This window comes from Arachis ipaensis, chromosome B4 (genome assembly GCF_059453495.1).
Source record: "Arachis ipaensis isolate K30076 ecotype BB chromosome B4, ASM5945349v1, whole genome shotgun sequence".
NCBI lineage: Eukaryota > Viridiplantae > Streptophyta > Magnoliopsida > Fabales > Fabaceae > Arachis > Arachis ipaensis.
Window position 1 is genome coordinate 42,553,107 of NC_142439.1, and position 18,972 is coordinate 42,572,078.

Sequence of the window (18,972 nt, forward strand, 5' to 3'; positions counted from 1 at the left end):
CCTAGGCTTAAATTGAGGTTCAATTTGTGTTAAAATCATGTGAAAAAGATAGGGTTTTTGTCGCTGGTAATTTATTATGAATTATGATAAAAATCGATTGCTGAAAAGGCTGAAAAACGGGGAAAAATAGAGAAAGAATCTGAAGAATTTACGAAGAACACGAAGAACACTTTGAGTGTGATGAAGAACAATGAAGAACATGTTTTATATCCTTAAAAGGGCAAGGAAGTAAAATTTTTGGTGTTTGGGGGGTTATTTGGTAATTTCTGAAAGTTAGGGTAGTTAAAGTAGAAATATTAGAAGTTACGGGTGATAAAAAGTAAATTTTAAAGGTTAAAAGTTAAAGAGGGGTAATTTTCGAAAATTTAATGATAAAATAATAAATAATAATAAAATATTAAATAATAATATTTAATTAAAAATAATATTTAAATAAAAATAATAAAATAATGCGAAAAATGCAGTTTTCTGTAAAAGCTTTAGAAAGACAACTTTAAGCGCAGAGTCTCATAATTACCTTCATAAAATACTTAGGGAGTCGTAATAACATGTTAGTGAGGAAAAGATAAAAGAAAGATAAAAAGTTAAAGAAAAGATAAAAACCAAAGAAAAGTCTGTAAAGTTTTAATAACAAAAAAACAGACAGAGATTAGTGAACGAATTAGGGCAACATAGTTAGTCCTTGAGTTGCGACTAGGGTTAGGTATTATATGAAAAGTTAAACTCAGTATAGACTTAATGAACCTATACCTGGGACAGGCTAACTATTCATACCGAAATTTATATAAGCTTTAAATGCTAACGTTAAACAGAGTAATCAGAGCAGAGTAAAGAGATACCCAAGAAAAAAAGTAATCAGAGCAGAGTAAAGAGAATGAGAGCAGAGGACCTATTGAAAAGTTATTCATTAGTTGCATTAAGGCAACCCCAGAGATATCTATATGTTCATCCTCTGCATTGAAGCAGTCAGATAGATGGTGGTGCGACCACTGAGAACGCTTTCCTGCGGTACAGATTCATATTCTATTTCTGTAAGGTAGAGGGGTTATTTCTTGCTACAGAAGTACCGTGACCACCTGTTCCATTTCTGTAGTGGTAGAGGGGTTATTTCCTATATACAGAAGGTGTGTCGGCATACATCCCTGCAGTGGCAGATATGTTATTTCCTGCGTGTAGAGGACCCTGTGGTGGCAGAGGGGTTATTTCCTGTACACAGAGGTATAGCCAACAGGAAAGCCATATCCAGCTGGTAATGCTGGGTTACGTCGGGAGAGGGTAGAAACTGACAAATGAGCTCATTACCTGCAGTAGGACTAGACATGCATCATTCTTGTCTGCACATTATTCTCTGTTCCTTTCCTTCTTGTGTGTATGATCTATTGCTCTATGTTTGTTTGCATCTATGCTATATCTGTGTTTTATTTTTTTGTATTCTTCTGTTTGTATTCTTCTTTCTATTTTCTCTACTTTCTCTATCTATCTTTATCTTCTATTTACTGCTTTGCTATATCCCATTATTCGCCTGCTAATTGACGCCGAATAAATGAATGTAACTAATAACCCCGGCCCTACTAAGAACTCCGCAGTTCTTACCCCCTTCTCTCTCTTTCCCTTCAGATGGAATTGGGCGTGATATTCTATGAAGTCGAAGACCTATACATTTACGAGGATCCAGTGTACTATGGTTACTACATTCTAAGTGCGGAGCCTCGTATGAGACGTTACGCGTTACAAAACGTCCCTTCCAACATCCTTTGTATAGTCCGCTTTTTTATGCTGACGCTCCCTACGACTTTCCCTTGTCCTGGTTATACCTTAACGCACCTGGACATCCTTTTCCCGATGGACCCGGACATCCTATACCAGCTCAACCCTTGAACGAGGCGGCACCTGAGCCTATCATTCCTGATGAGCCCGAGTTAGTTGGTGACTATGTACCTGTGATTCCACCAGAGTGGGACTTTTCCCTGAGCCCATTCCTAACTTTCCACAGCCTGATGACCCGACACTACCGGACGACAGGGTAGCTCCTATTTATGCAAACAGACTTGTGCTCGCGAATGGTTTTGTACATAGTGACAGCATTGCTTCTGGTGGGTCAGAGGGTATAGATGTAGCTGCGGACGAGGAGGAGGAGGAGGATCCTGAGATAGAGATAGAGCAGGATGAAGAGATGGGCGAGCCTCATGACGATCTTCTGAACGGCCATGTGTAGATATAGTATGATAGCAGTAGGGGCATTCTTTTGATGACACTCTAGTCTGACATTATCAGTTAGTTAGTCTCTCACTTGTGTTAGTACACCCGAGAGCTAGGAGCTATATAGTGGTTAGGCTAGCCTGGGCGCCATTTCAGTGGCTTTTTGTATGGACCAGGCCCTGGGAGTGTCGTGTATATATTAGCTACGTAGGTTGATGAGGATGTAAACTGACCTGATCTTGTGTAAACGCTACATGTTTTGCTATAGTGTACATGATATATATTATTAGCTGTGTTTCTATGTTTCTTTATACTTCCTTTTATTTCTCTCAATGTATGCTTGTTTATTTTACCTTACCACCGCAACGATACTAAGAAAAAAAATTTCTCGTGAAATTGGCAACGTTCTAACAAGGAACAGGCTCATATATTAAGTAATAGTTAATAATTAGGAAGAACAAGTTGGTAACACTTGGCTTCTTGTATGACCATGGCATACTGGAAGTTGGGTCATTACACACTCCTCCCATTTGATGGCTTTTCCTATGTCTCTTGGATTGTTTTCAGTGTCACTAGGGAAGGCATTCACTCTCTTCTCTCCTATTTCTGAAATTTGTTTAGCCATTTACCCCATGTGTCTTTCAAGATTTCTGATTGAGGCCTCTTGGTTTTTGAATGCCAGGGCTTGGTCTTTTCTTGCAGCTTCCTGATCTTGTCTTGCCATCTCTTGATTTTTCATAAGTTTCTCCATCATTATCTCTAGACTAGAGATTCTCTGAGAGTCTGGATTTGGTTGTGGTTGTGTGAAATGAGATGGTTGTTGCTAGAAGTTGTTTGAATTATTTACAGGGGTATTTTGTGGGTAGAATGTGTGTGTGGAGAAGTTATTCTGGTGGTTTTGTGAGTTGTTGTAGGATTGGTGATATGTGTTTTGTGGGTTCCTGAATTGGTTAGTATTATTGGATGAATGACTTTGGTTGTTTGTGTTGCGGGAGTTGTTGGAATTGTGGTTCCTCTGCCATGAATTTTGATTATCACCCCCACCTAAAGTTGGGATGGTTCCTCCAGGATGAATTGTAAGTGTCACCATGGAAGTCATTCTGAGAAGATCCTGAGGAGTTATGCATGTACTGGACTTGCTCTGGTTGTTGCTCATTGTTGCATTTCTCAAAAACTTCTTCACCTTGGCCCCATCCACTTGAAGGTTGACTTGCTGTATTTACTGTGGCCACTTGAAGTCCATCTATTCTCTTTTCCATCATCTCTATTTGCTGTTAGATTTGTTGGTGCATCAATTTGTTTTGTGCCAATATGGTGTCGACACCTTCAAGCTCCAACACACCTTTCTTTGGGGCTGGTTGGCGTTGCCCTTGATGAGCATAAAAGTATTGATTGTTGGTCATAGTGTCTATGAAATTCTGAGCTTCTTCAGCTGTCTTCATTAGCTGTACTGAACCTCCTGTAAAGTAATCCAGGGCCTCCTGATCTTTTAGAGTCAAGCCCTCATAGAAATTCTGAAGTCTGTCCCATTCGCTAAATATTTCAGGTGGACATTTCCTAATCAAGGCTTTATATCTCTCCCATGTCTCTTAAAGTGAATCTCCATCCATTTGGGTGAAAGTCTGTACTTCTGTCTTCAACCTGATGATTCTGTAAGGTGGATAGAACTTAGCCAAGAATTTGCTCACCAAATCATCCCAAGTATTGATGCTTTCTTTGAGAAATGTCTCCAGCCATTGAGATGCCTTATCCCTCAAAGAGAATGGAAATAAAAGCAACTTGTAGATATCTGGATGCACACCATTTGTTTTGACTGTTTCACATATCCTCAGGAAGACAGATAAGTGTTTATTTGGGTCTTCCAGAGGACCTCCTCCATAAGAACAATTATTTTGCACCAAAGTGATAAGTTGAGGCTTCAACTTAAAGTTATTGGGATGAACATTTGGAGTGAGTATACTGCTCCCACAGTTTCTTGGGTTGGGGAAGGTGTAAGAGCTAGAACTCTCCTTGGGGTTGGCCATTGTTGTTGGCCACCTCCTCTAGTAGATTAGGGAGATTATCCTCCATCTCTTAATCTCCCTTTTCTGACTCTTCTTCTCCAATTACTCCCTTCTCTCTGGCTTATCTTCTCAATCTCAAGAAGGTTCTCTCTGGTTCCGAATCAAAAGAGGTAGATACACATCTTCTTCCTCCTTGCATACAACACAAACCAACCAAAAAAAGAAAAACAAAAGCAGAACACTCTATTGCTAGAGTGAAGTTATAGTTAGTAGAAACAAAATCTCGAACAGTTAGTAGGCTTAATAAAAACAAATGAAAATGCTTAATCTAGATTATCACCTACTTAATCATTGTTAATCTAAATCAATCCCCGGCAACGATGATGCCAGGGCATCTTGGCTAGTTTTACTAGCCATTTTTTGTATGCTTTAGGTTAGTTTCATGCATTTTCTTAGGAAATAAGAAAGTACTTGGTTGAAAATGCATTCATACCATGATTCAAGCAAACATTGTGAATTTTGAATGATTTCATGAGAATTATGCATGAATTGAATGATAAAATGGATGATGCATGATCTCATGATTAAGAGCAAGACTTTGATGTACTTTGTTTGATTGATTTTAGGTAACAAGAAGCAGAGAAGAGCCACGATAGTGGCTACGTTAGTGCCACTAACGTGGCCATTAAAGTGGAAGGAAGGAAAGCTTGGAAAGTTAGTGAGAACGTTAACGCCACTAACGTTAGCGAAGGGCAAGAAGACCCACGTTAGCGACCCCGTTAGCTCCACTAACGTGGGCACTAACGTGGAAGAAAAGAGAAGTCCCAACATTAGTGAGAAAGTTAATGGTATTAACGTGGAAGAAAGGAGGCAGCTATGAAAGTTAGTGAAAAAAGTAAACGCCACTAACGTTTGCGAAGCCAAGGCCACTAACGTGAGCATTAACGTGGAACAAAGGAGGCAGCTGTGAAAGTTAGTGGAAAAAGTGAACACCACTAACGTTTGCAAAGAAAAGAAGGCCTACGTTAGTGGCCACGTTAGTGCCACTAACGTGAACACTAACGTGGGGAAAATCTCACCCGGCAGCCTGACCATGCCTTCTTCAAACAAGAATAACTTGAGCCACAAAGCTCCAAATGAGGTGATTCCAGTGGCATTGGAAAGTAGGATTCCAGAGCTTTCCAAGGATATATGGCACTATATGGTGGACACTAAATTTGAGGGAGAAAACCTGCCCTGAAAGTGCAAAGATGAACATGGTATCAACCTGTAGTAAGGCCAGCTGACCTCTTCACCTTCCAAGAAGTGTAACTCGAGCTGTAGAGCTCCAAATAATGCTCTTCCAAAGGCATTGGAAAGTAGACATCCAGGGATTTCTAACAATATATAATAGTATGGGGTGGATGGTATGCAAAATCGTGATCGTTCATTCCTTGGTAACGGTGTCAAAAACTTAATATGCACGTTCATAATTTTAGTTCTTTATCACAACTTCGCACAACTAACCAGCAAGTGCACTGGGTCATCCAAGTAATAAACCTTACGTGAGTAAGGGTCGATCCCACGGAGATTGTCGGCTTGAAGCAAGCTATGGTCACCTTGAAAATCTCAGTCAGGCGGATTCAAATGGTTATAGAGTTTCAATAACTAAAAGATAAATAAAACATAAAATAAAGATAGAGATACTTATGTAATTCATTGGTGAGAATTTCAGATAAGCATATGGAGATGCTTTTATTCCTTCTGAACCTCTGTTTTCCTACTGCTTTCATCCAATCCTTCATACTCATTTCCATGGCAAGCTTTATGTAGGGCATCACCGTTATCAATGGCTACTTCCCGTCCTCTTAGTGAAAATGGTCCAAGATGCGCTGTCACCGCACGGCTAATCATTTGTCAGTTCTTGATCATACTGGAATAGGATTTAGTAATCCTTTTGCGTCTGTCACTACGCCTAGCACTCGCGAGTTTGAAGCTCGTCACAGCTATCCCTTCCCAGATCCTACTCGGATTACCACAGACAAGGTTTAGACTTTTCGGATCTCAAGAATGGCCGCCAATAATTCTAGCCTATACCACGAAGACTCTGATTGTAGATCAGGAGGCTAAGAGATATGCATTCAATCTTGTTTGCATGTAGAACGGAAGTGTTTGTCAGGCACGCGTTCATAAGTGAGAATGATGATGAGCGCCACATAATCATCACATTCATCATGTTCTTGTGTGCGAATGAATATCTTAGAGAAGAAATAGGCTCGAATTGAATAGAAGAACAATAGTACTTTGCATTAATTCATGAGGAACAGGAAAGCTCCACACCTTAATCTATGGTGTGTAGAAACTCTACCGTTGAAAATACATAAGTGATAATGGTCCAGGCATGGCCGAATGGCCAGCCCCCTAAACGTGATCAAAGGATCAGAAGATAATCCAAAGATGTAAAAACAATAGTAAAAAGTTCTATTTATACTAAACTAGTTACTAGGGTTTACAGAGATAAGTAAATGATGCAAAAATCCACTTCCGGGCCCACTTGGTGTGTGCTTGGGCTGAGCATTGAAGCTTTCATGTGTAGAGGTCTTCCTTGGAGTTAAACGCTAGTTTGTAACCTGTTTCTGGCGTTTAACTCTGCTTTGCAACCCGTTTTTGGTGTTTAACTCTAGAATAGGGCAGAAAGCTGGCGTTGAACGCCAGTTTGCGTCATCTAAACTCGGGCAAAGTATAAACTATTTTATATTGATGGAAAGCCCTGGATGTCTACTTTCCAACACAATTGAAAGCGCACCATTTGGACTTCTGTAGCTCCAGAAAATGCACTTTGAGTACAGGGAGGTCAGAATCCAACAGCATCTGCAGTCCTTCTTCAACCTCTGAATCTGATTTTTGCTCAAGTCCCTCAATTTCAGCCAGAAATTACCTGAAATCATAGAAAAACACACAAACTCATAGTAAAGTCTAGAAATGTGAATTTTATTTAAAAACTAATAAAAATATACTAAAAACTAACTAAATCATACTAAAAACTATGTAAAAATACTGCCAAAAAGCGTATAAATTATCCGCTCATCACAACACCAAACATAAATTGTTGCTTGTCCCCAAGCAACTGAAAATCAAATAGGATAAAAAAAGAGAATATACTATAAATTCCAAAATATCAATGAAACTTAGCTCCAATCAGATGAGCGGGACTAGTAGCTTTTTGCCTCTTGAATAGTTTTGGCATCTCACTTTATCCATTGAAGTTCAGAATGATTGGCATCTATACGAACTTCGATTTTAGATAGTGTTATTGATTCTCCTAGTTCAGTATGTTGATTCTTGAACACAGCTACTATATGAGTCTTGGCCGTGGCCCTAAGCACTCTGTTTTTCAGTATTACCACCGGATACATACATGCCACAGGCACATAACTGGGTGAGCCTTTTTAGATTGTGACTCAGCTTTGCTAAAGTCCCCAATTAGAGGTGTCCAGCGTTCTTAAGCACACTCTTTTTTTGCTTTGGACCTTGACTTTAACCGCTCAGCCTCAAGTTTTCACTTGACACCTTAACGCCACAAGCACATGGTTAGGGACAGCTTGGTTTAGCCGCTTAGGCCAGGATTTTATTCCTTTAGGCCCTCCTATCCACTGATGCTCAAAGTCTTGGATCCTTTTTATTACCCTTGCCTTTTGGTTTTAAGGACTATTGGCTTTTTGCTCTTGCCTTTTGGTTTAAAGAGCTTTTGGCTTTTTCTGCTTTCTTTTTCTTTCTCTTTCTTTTTTTTTTCACCATTTTTCTTTTCTTTTTTTTTCGCAAACTTTTGTATTCACTGCTTTTTCTTGCTTCAAGAATCAATTTTATGATTTTTTAGATTATCAATAACATTTCTCCTTTTTCAACATTCTTTCAAGAGCCAACATATTTAACGTTCATAAACAACAATATCAAAAGACATATGCGCTGTTCAAGCATTCATTTAGAAAATAAAAAGTATTGTCACCACATCAAAATAATTAAACTAGTTTCAAGGATGAATTCGAAACCATGTACTTCTTGTTCTTTTGTTTTTAGAACAGTTTTCAATTAAGAGAGGTGATGGATTCATAGGAAATTCATAGCTTTAAGACATAGACACTTAAACACTAATGATCATGTAATAAAGACATAAACATAAATAAACATGAAGCATAGTAAACGAAAAACAAGAAAATAAGAACAAGGAGATTAAGGAACGGGTCCACCTTAGTGAGGGTGGTGCCTTCCTCTTCTTGAAGAACCAATGGTGCTCTTGAGCTCCTCTATGTCTCTTCCTTGTCTTTGTTGCTCCTCCCTCATAGCTCTTTGATCTTCTCTAATCTCATGGAGGATGATGGAGTGCTCTTGGTGCTCCATCCTTAGTTGTCCCATGTTGGAACTTAATTCTCCTAGGAAAGTGTTGATTTTCTCCCAATAGTTATGTGGAGGGAAGTGCATCCCTTGAGGCATCTCAGGGATTTCATGGTGAGGAATTTCCTCATTCTCTTGTTGAGGTCCATGATCTCTTGTTTGTTCCATCCTTTTCTTAGTGATGGGCTTGTCCTCATCAATGAGGATGTCTCCCTCTATGTCAATTCCAGCCGAATTGCAGAGGTGGCAAATGAGGTGAGGAAAGGCTAACCTTGCCAAAGTGAAAGACTTGTCAGCCACCTTATAGAGTTCTTGAGGTATAATCTCATGAACTTCCACTTCCTCCCCAATCATGATACTATGGATCATGATGGCTCGGTCTATAGTAACTTCAGACCGGTTGCTAGTAGGAATGATTGAGCGTTGAATGAACTCCAACCATCCTCTAGCTACAGGCTTAAGGTCCGATCTTCTCAATTGAACCGGCTTGCCTCTTGAGTCAACTTTCCATTGAGCTCCTTCCACACATATGTCCATGAGGACTTGGTCCAACCTTTGATCAAAGTTGACCCTTCTAGTGTAGGGGCGTGCGTTTTCTTGCATCATTGGCAAGTTGAACGCCAACCTTACATTTTCCAGACTAAAATCTAAGTATTTCTCCCGAACCATGGTAAGCCAATTCTTTAGATTCGGGTTCACACTTTGATCATGGTTCCTAGTGATCCATGCGTTTGCATAGAACTCTTGAACCATTAAGATCCTGACTTGTTGAATAGGATTAGAGAGAACTTCCCATCCTCTTCTTCTAATCTCTTGTCGGATCTCCGGATATTCGCTCTTTTTGAGCTTGAAAGGAACCTCAGAGATCAATTTTTTCGTGGCCACAACTTCATAGAAGTGGTCTTGATGGACCTTTGAGATGAATCTCTCCATCTCCATGACTCAGAGATGGAAGCAATTGCCTTCCCTTTCCTCTTTCTTGAGGTTTTTCTGGCCTTAGGTGCCATTAATAGTTATGGAAAAACAAAAAGCAATTCTTTTACCACACCAAACTTAAAATGTTTGCTCGTCCCCGAGCAAAAGAAGAAAGAAAGAAGGAGAAGAAGAAGAAAAATTGAAGAGAGGGAGAGATGTGTGTATTCGGCCGAGGGGAAGAAGAAAGGGTTGTGTTGGGTTAAAAAGAAGAAGAAATGAGGGGTTTATATAAGAGTGGGGGAGGTTTAGGGTTCGGTCATTAGAGTTGGGTTTAGGAGGGAAAAGACTTTGAATGTTGGAGGTAGGTGGGGTTTATCGGGAAGAGTGGAGGGATGTGAGTGGTTAAGAGGTGATGGGAAAGAGCGATTGAGGTGATTGGTGAAGGGTATTTGGGGAAGAGGGTTATGAAAAGGTGTGAATAGAGAGAGTTAGGGTAGGTGGGGATCCTATGGGATCCACAGATCCTGTGGGAAATCCTATGGGGTCCACAGATCATGAGGGGTCAAGGATTTAGCATCCCTGCTCAAATTAGGCGTGCAAAACGCTCTTTGTATGCAATACGGGCGTTTAACGCCAGACTGCTGCCTGTTTTGGCGTTAAACGCCCAAATGTAGCCTGTTTCTGGCATTTAACGCCAGGTTGATGCTTGTTTCTAGCATTAAACGCCAGCTTGGTGCTTGTTTCTGGCGTTAAACGCCAGATAGATGCTTGTTTCTGGCATTTAAACGCCAGAATGCTCTTCCTCCAGGGTGTACTGTTTCTTTTGCTATTTTTTTTATTCTGTTTTTAATTTTTCAGTAGTTTTTGTGACTCCACATGATCATCAACCTAAAAAAAACATAAAATAACAATAGAAAATAAATAGATATAATTAAATAACATTGGGATGCCTCCCAACAAGCGCTTCTTTAATGTCAATAGCTTGACAGTGAGCTCTCATGGAGCCTCACAGATATTCAGAGCATTGTTGGGACCTCCCAACACCAAATTTAGAGTTTGAATATGGGGGTTCAACACCAAACTTAGAGTTTGGTTGTGGCCTCCCAACACCAAACTTAGAGTTTGACTGTGGGGGCTTTGGTTGACTCTGCAGTGAAAGAAGCTTTTCATGCTTCCTCTCCATGGTTACAGAAAAAGATCCTTGAGTTTTAAACACAAGGTTGTCCTCATTCAGTTGAAGGACCAATTTTCCTCTGTCCACATCAATCACAGCTCTTGTTGTGGCTAGGAAGGGTCTTCCAAGGATGATGGATTCATCCTCATCCTTTCCAGTGTCTAGGATTATGAAATCAGCAGGGATGTAAAGGCCTTCAACCTTTACTAACACGTCCTCTACTTGTCCATAAGCCATTTTCATGGATTTGTCTGCCATCTCTAATGAGAAATTGGCAGCCTGTACCTCAAAGATTCCTAGTTTCTCCATTACAGAGAGTGGCATTAAGTTTATTCCTGACCCCAGGTCACACAGAGCCTTCTCAAAGGTCATCGTACCTATGTTACAGGGAATTAGGAATTTACCAGGATCCTGTTTCTTTTGAGGTAATTTCTGCCTATCCAATGCATTTAGTTCATTGGTAAGTGGTGCACGAAATTGTGACGTCCAGGCTCGAACAATCCCTGGCAACGTGAGCAACTTGGTACGCGTAATCGTGATTACACTTTAATTACGTAAAATTCATGGCTCTTTCTTTTCCTGGCAATGGCGCCAAGAACATGGTGCCAATACCATGGTTCACAACTTCGATACAACTAACCAGCAAGTGCACTGGGTCGTCCAAGTAATACCTTACGTGAGTAAGGGTCGAATCCCAGGGAGATTGTTGGTATGAAGCAAGCTATGGTCACCTTGTAAATCTCAGTCAGGCAGATATAAAGTGATAATGGTGTTTTCGAATATTATATAATAAAATAGGGATAGAGATACTTATGTAAATCATTGGTAGGAATTTCAGATAAGCGAATGGAGATGCTTTTCGTTCCTCTGAACCTCTGCTTTCCTGCTATCTTCATCCAATCAGTCTTACTCCTTTCCCTGGCTGGCTTTATGTGATACATCACCACTATCAATGGCTACTTTCGGTCATCTCTCGGGAAAATGATCCAATGCCCTGTCACGGCACGGCTAATCGTCTGGAGGCATCACCCTTGTCAATGGCTTCATCTTATCCTCTCAGTGAATAATATGCTCACGCACCCTGTCACGGCACGGATATTCATCTGTCGGTTCTCGATCATGCTGGAATAGGATTTATTATCCTTTTGCGTCTGTCACTAACGCCCTGCAATTGCGAGTTCGGAGCTCGTCACAGTCATTCAATCATTGAATCCTACTCGGAATACCACAGACAAGGTTTAGACTTTCCGGATTCTCTTGAATGCCGCCATTATTCTAGCTTACACCACGAAGATTCTGGTTGGGAGATCTAAGAGATATTCATTCTAGCTTATTTCATGTAGAACGGAAATGTTTGTCAGGCACGCATTCATAAGGGAGAGGGATGATGAGCGTCACACATAATCATCACCTTCATCACGTTCTTGGGTGCGAATGGATATCTTAGAAGCGAAATAAGATGAATTGAATAGAAAACAGAAGTACTTTGCATTAATCTTTGAGGAACAGCAGAGCTCCACACCTTAATCTATGGAGTGTAGAAACTCTACCTTATGAAAATACATAAGTGAAGGTCCAGGCATGGCCGAGATGGCCAGCCCCCTAAAACGTGATCAATAGTCTCCTAAGATGAACAATGGATTACAACTGAGACCAAAGATGCCAAATACAATAGTAAAAGGTCCTATTTATAATAAACTAGTCACTAGGGTTTACATGAGTAAGTAATTGATGCATAAATCCACTTCCGGGGCCCACTTGGTGTGTGTTTGGGCTGAGCTTGAGTGTGGCACGTGTAGAGGTCCTCCTTGCAGTTGAACGCCAGTTTTAGTGCCAGTTTGGGCGTTCAACTCTGGTTTTGGCTCCTTTTCTGGCGCTGGACGCCAGATTTGGGTAGAAAGCTGGCGTTGAATGCCAGTTTACGTCGTCTATTCTTGGCTAAAGTATGGACTATTATATATTTCTGGAATGCGCTGGATGTCTACTTTCCAACGCAATTGAAAGCGCGCCATTTCGAGTTCTGTAGCTCCAGAAAATCTATTTTGAGTGCAGGGAGGTCAGAATCCAACAGCATCAGCAGTCCTTCTTCAACCTCTGAATCTGATTTCTGCTCAAGTCCCTCAATTTCAGCCAGAAAATACCTGAAATCACAGAAAAACACACAAACTCATAGTAAAGTCTAGAAATGTGAATTTAGCATAAAAACTAATGAAAACATCCCTAAAAGTAACTAGATCCTACTAAAAACATACTAAAAAGAATGCCAAAAAGCGTATAAATTATCCGCTCATCACAACACCAAACTTAAATTGTTGCTTGTCCCCAAGCAACTGAAAATCAAATAGGATAAAAAGAAGAGAATATACTATGAATTCCAAACTATCAATGAAACAGAGCTTCAATCATATGAGTGGGACTTATAGCTTTTTGCCTCTTGAATAGTTTTGGCATCTCACTTTATCCATTGAGGTTCAGAATGATTGGCATCTATAGGAACTCAGAGTTCAGATAGTGTTATTGATTCTCCTAGTTCAGTATGATGATTCTTGAACACAGCTTTTTTATGAGTCTTGGCCGTGGCCCTAAGCATTTTGTTTTCCAGTATTACCACCGGATACATAAATGCCACAGACACATAATTGGGTGAACCTTTTTAGATTGTGACTCAGCTTTGCTAAAGTCCCCAATTAGAGGTGTCCAGGGTTCTTAAGCACACTCTTTTTTTGCTTTGGACCTTGACTTTAATCGCTTAGTCTCAAGTTTTCACTTGACACCTTCACGCCACAAGCACATGGTTAGGGACAGCTTGGTTTAGCCGCTTAGACCAGGATTTTATTCCTTTAGGCCCTCCTATCCACTGATGCTCAAAGCCTTGGGATCCTTTTTATTTCCCTTGCCTTTTGGTTTTAAGGGTTATTGGCTTTTTGCTCTTGCCTCTTGATTTTAAGAGCTTTTGGCTTTTTCTGCTTGCTTTTCCTTTTTCTTTCTAAAATTTTTTTTTTCGCCCAAAATTTTTTTTTTCTGCAAGCTTTGTTCTTTGCTGCTTTTTCTTGCTTCAAGAATCATTTTTATGATTTTTCAGATTATCAAATAACATGTCTCCTAGTCATCATTTTTTCAAGAGCCAACATATTTAACATTCTTAAACAACAACTTCAAAAGACATATGCACTGTTCAAGCATACATTCAGAAAACAAGAAGCATTGTCACCACATCAATATAATTAAGCTAAGTTCAAGGATAAATTCGAAACTCATGTACTTCTTGTTCTTTTGAATTAAAACATTTTTCATTTAAGAGAGGTGATGGATTCATAGGACATTTATAACTTTAAGACACAGTTACTAACTACTAATGATCATGTAATGAAGACACAAACATAGATAGGCACATAACATAGAAAACGAAAAACAGAAGAAAGAAGAACAAGGAATGAATCCACCTTAGTGATGGTGGCATTTCCTTCTTGAGGAACCAATGATGTCCTTGAGCTCTTCTATGTCTCTTCCTTGTCTTTGTTGCTCCTCCCTCATTGCTTTTTGATCTTCTCTTATTTGATGAAGCATGATGGAGTGCTCTTGATGTTCCACCCTTAGTTGTCCCATATTGGAACTCAATTCTCCTAGGGAGGTGTTGATTTGCTCCCAATAGTTTTGTGGAGGAAAGTGCATTTGAGGCATCTCTGGGATCTCATGGTGATGAGCTTCATACGCCTCTTGAGCTCCATGAGTGGGCTCTCTTGCTTGCTCCATCTTTTTCTTGGTGATGGGCTTGTCCTCCTTGATGAGGATATCTCCCTCTATGTCAATCCCAGCCGAATTGCATAGGTGGCAAATGAGGTGAGGAAAGGCTAACCTTGCCATGGTTGAGGACTTGTCAGCCACCTTGTAGAGTTCTTAAGGTATAATCTCATGAACTTCCACCTCTTCTCCAATCATGATGCTATGGATCATGATGGCCCGGTCTATAGTAACTTCAGACCGGTTGCTAGTGGGAATGATTGAGCATTGAATGAACTCCAACCATCCTCTAGCTACAGGCTTGAGGTCCAATCTTCTTAGTTGAACCGGCTTGCCTTTGGAGTCAATCTTCCATTGAGCTCCTTCTACACATATGTCCATAAGGACTTGGTCCAACCTTTGATTAAAGTTGACCCTTCTAGTGTAGGGGCGTTCATCTCCTTGCATCATGGGCAAGTTAAACGCCAACCTCACATTTTCCGGACTAAAATCTAAGTATTTCCCCCGAACTATTGTAACATAGTTCTTTGGATCCAGGTTCTTACTTTGATCATGGTTCTTGGTGATCCATGCATTGGCATAGAACTCTTGAACCATTAGGATGCCGACTTGTTGGATGGGATTTGTTAGAACTTCCCAATCTCTTTTTTGAATTTCATGTCGGATCTCCGGGTACTCATTTCTTTTGAGTTTGAAAGGGACCTCCAGGATCACCTTCTTCTTGGCCACAACATCATAGAGGTGGTCTTGATGGGCTTTGGAGATGAACCTTTCCATCTCCCATGACTCGGATGTGGAAGCTCTTGTCTTCCCTTTCTCTTTTCTAGAGGATTCTCCGGTCTTAGGTGCCATCAATGGTAATGGAAAAACAAAAAGCTTATGCTTTTACCACACCAAACTTAGAATTTTGCTTGCCCTCGAGCAATAAAAGAAAGAATAGATGAAGAAGAAGAAGAAATGGAAGAGAGGGAGAGTGGGAAGTGTTTCGGCCAAGAAGGGTGTAGAGGGGTGTGTTGTGTGAATTTGATGAAGAATGGAGGGCTTTATATAGGGAAGGGAGGGGGGAAAGGTTTCGGCCATATGGGTGGGTTTGGGTGGGAAATTGGTTTTGAATTTTTGAAGGTAGGTGGAGTTTATGAGGTAGGTTTATGGGGAAGAGTGGATGGATGTGAGTGGTGAAGAGGTGATGGGGAAGAGAGTTTGAGGTGATTGGTGAAGGGTTTTTGGGGAAGAGTGTTTATGGGGTTGTGTGAAAGAGAGTGGTGAGAAGAAGTGAGTGGAGGTAGGTGGGGATCCTGTGGGATCCACAGATCCTGAGTGGATCCTGTGGGGTCCACAGATCCTGAGTGGATCCTGTGGGGTCCACAGATCCTGAGGTGTTCAAGGATTTACATCCCTGCACCCATTAGGCATGTAAAAATGCCTTTGCACCCAACTCTGGGCGTTCAGCGCCAGGTTGGTGGCCATTTTGGGCGTTCAACGCCCATTTGTGTGCCATTTCTGGCGTTGAACGCCAGAACCATGCCTGTTCTGGCGTTCAGCGCCCAGAAGCTGCCCATTTTGGGCGTTCAGCGCCAGACAGATGCTCCTCCAGGGTGTGATTTTTCTTCTGCTATTTTTAATTCCGTTTTCAATTTTTATATTTATTTTGTGACTCCACATGATCATGAACCTACAAAGACATATAACTAAGAAAAATATAGTTAGATAAATAAAAATTGGGTTGCCTCCCAACAAGCGCTTCTTTAATGTCAATAGCTTGATAGTGGGCTCTCATGGAGCCTCACAGATGTGCAGAGCTTTGTTGAGACTCTCCAACACCAAACTTAGAGTTTGGATATGGAAGTTCAACACCAAACTTAGAGTTTGGTTGTGGCCTCCCAACACCAAACTTAGAGTTTGACTGTGGGGGCTCTGGTTGACTCTGCTTTGAGAGAAGCTTTTTCTGCTTCCTCTCCATGGTTGCAGAGGGAGATCCTTGAGTTTTAAACACAAGGGAGTCCTTATTCCATTGAAGGACTATTTCACCTCTGTCAACATCAATTACAGCTCTTGCTGTGGCCAGGAAAGGTCTTCCTAGGATGATGGATTCATCCTCTTCCTTTCCAGTATCCAGGACTATGAAATCAGCAGGGATGTAAAGGCCTTCAACCTTTACTAACACGTCCTCTACTTGTCCATAAGCCTATTTTCTTGAGCTGTCTGCCATCTCTAATGAGATTTTAGCAGCTTGCACCCCATAGATTCCCAGTTTCTCTATTACAGAGAGGGGCATGAGGTTTATTCCTGAACCAAGGTCACATAGAGCCTTAAAGATTATGGTGCCTATGGTACAGGGTATTATGAACTTTCCAGGATCCTGTCTCTTCTGAGGCAATGTCAGTTGATCCAGATCACTTAGTTCATTGATGAACAAGGGAGGTTCAACTTCCCAAGTATCAATGCCAAATAATTTGGCATTTAGCTTCATGATTACACCAAGAAACTTGGCAGTTTACTCTTCAGTAACATCCTCATCCTCTTCAGAAGAGGAATACTCATCAGAGCTCATGAAGGGCATAAGGAGGTTCAATGGAATCTCTATAGTCTCTAGATGTGTCTTAGAGTCCTTTGGTTCCTCAGAGGGAAGCTCCTTATTGATTACTGGATGTCCCAGGAGGTCTTCCTCCTTGGGATTCACGTCCTCTCCTCTCCTCACAGGTTCGGCCATGGTGCTTATGTCAATGGCCTTGCACTCTCCTTTTGGATTCTCTTCTGTATTGCTTGGGAGAGTACTTTGAGGGATTTCAGTGATCCTTTTACTCAGCTGGCCCACTTGTGCTTCCAAATTTCTAATGGAAGACCTGGTTTCATTCATGAAACTCACAGTGGCCTTAGATAGATCAGAGACTAGATTTGCTAAATTAGAAGCATTTTGTTCAGAGTTCTCTATCTGTTGTTGAGTGGATGATGGAAAAGGTTTATTATTGTTAAACCTATTTCTTCCACCATTATTAAAGCCTTGTTGAGGCGTTTGATCCTTCCATGAGAAATTCGGATGATTTCTCCATGATGAGTTATAGGTGTTTCCATAAGGTTCACCTAAGTAATTCACCTCTGCTATTGCAGGGTTCTCAGGATCATAAGCTTCTTCTTCATAAGAAGCCTCTTGAGTACTGTTGGATGCAGCTTGCATTCCATGCAAACTCTGAGAGATCATATTGACTTGCTGAGTCAATATTTTATTCTGAGCCAATATGGCATTCAGAGTATCAACTTCAAGAACTCCCTTCTTCATAGGCGTCCCATTACTCACAGGATTCCTTTCAGAAGTGTACATGAACTGGTTATTAGCAACCATGTTAATGAGTTCTTGAGCTTCTGCAGGCGTTTTCTTTAGGTGAATGGATCCACCTGCAGAAGTGTCCAGTGACATTTTTGATAGCTCAGATAAACCATCATAGAATATATCCAAGATGGTCCATTCTGAAAGCATGTCAGAAGCACACTTTTTGGTCAACTGTTTGTATCTTTCCCAAGCTTCATAGAGGGATTCACCTTCTTTCTGTCTGAAGGTTTGAACATCAGCTCTAAGCTTGCTCAGCTTTTGAGGAGGAAAGTACTTGGCTAAGAAAGCCGTGACCAGCTTATCCCAAGAGTTCAGGCTGTCTTTGGGTTGAGAATCCAACCATAATCTAGCTTTGTCTCTTATAGCAAAAGGGAAAAGCGTGAGCCTGTAGACTTCAGGATCTACTCCATTAGTCTTAACAGTACCACATATCTGCAAGAATTCAGTTAAGAACTGAAAAGGATCTTCAGATGGAAGTCCATGAAACTTGCAGTTCTGCTGCATCAGAGAAACTAATTGAGGTTTCAGCTCAAAGTTGTTTGCTCCAATGGCAGGAATGGAGATGCTTCTTCCATGTAAATTGGAATTAGGTGCAGTAAAGTCACCAAGCATCTTCCTCACATTATTATTATTTTCGGCTGCCATCTCCTCTTTCTGTTCGAAAATTTCTGAAAGGTTATCTCTGGATTGTTGTATTTTAGCTTCTCTTAGTTTTCTTTTCAGAGTCCTTTCAGGTTCTGGATCTGCTTCCACAAGAATATTCTTATCCTTGCTCCTGCTCATATGACAAAGAAGAGGGCACAAAAATAATAATAATAATAATATGGATCCTTTATACCACAGTATAGAGGTTCTTGTGTTAGTAGAAGAAAAGAAGAAGAGGAAATTCGAACACAGATAGAAGAGGGGGTTCGAATTTAGTGAGTGATGTGAAGGAAAGATGTTAGTATATCAATAAACAAATAGAAGAAGATGAGAGGGGGGAGTGAATTTTCGAAAACAATTTTTTGAAAAAGAGTTAGTGATTTTTGAAAATAGTTTTTTTTTTTTTGAAAAATGTTAGTAGTTTTTCGAAAATTAAGATTTAAAATTTAAAATAATAGTTAATTAAAAAGAAATTTTGAAAAAGAAGGAAGGAATTTCGAAAATTAGAGAGAGAGAGTTAGTTAGGTAGTTTTGAAAAAGTTAAGAAACAAACAAAAAGTTAGTTAGTTAGTTGAAACAATTTTTTGAAAAGATAA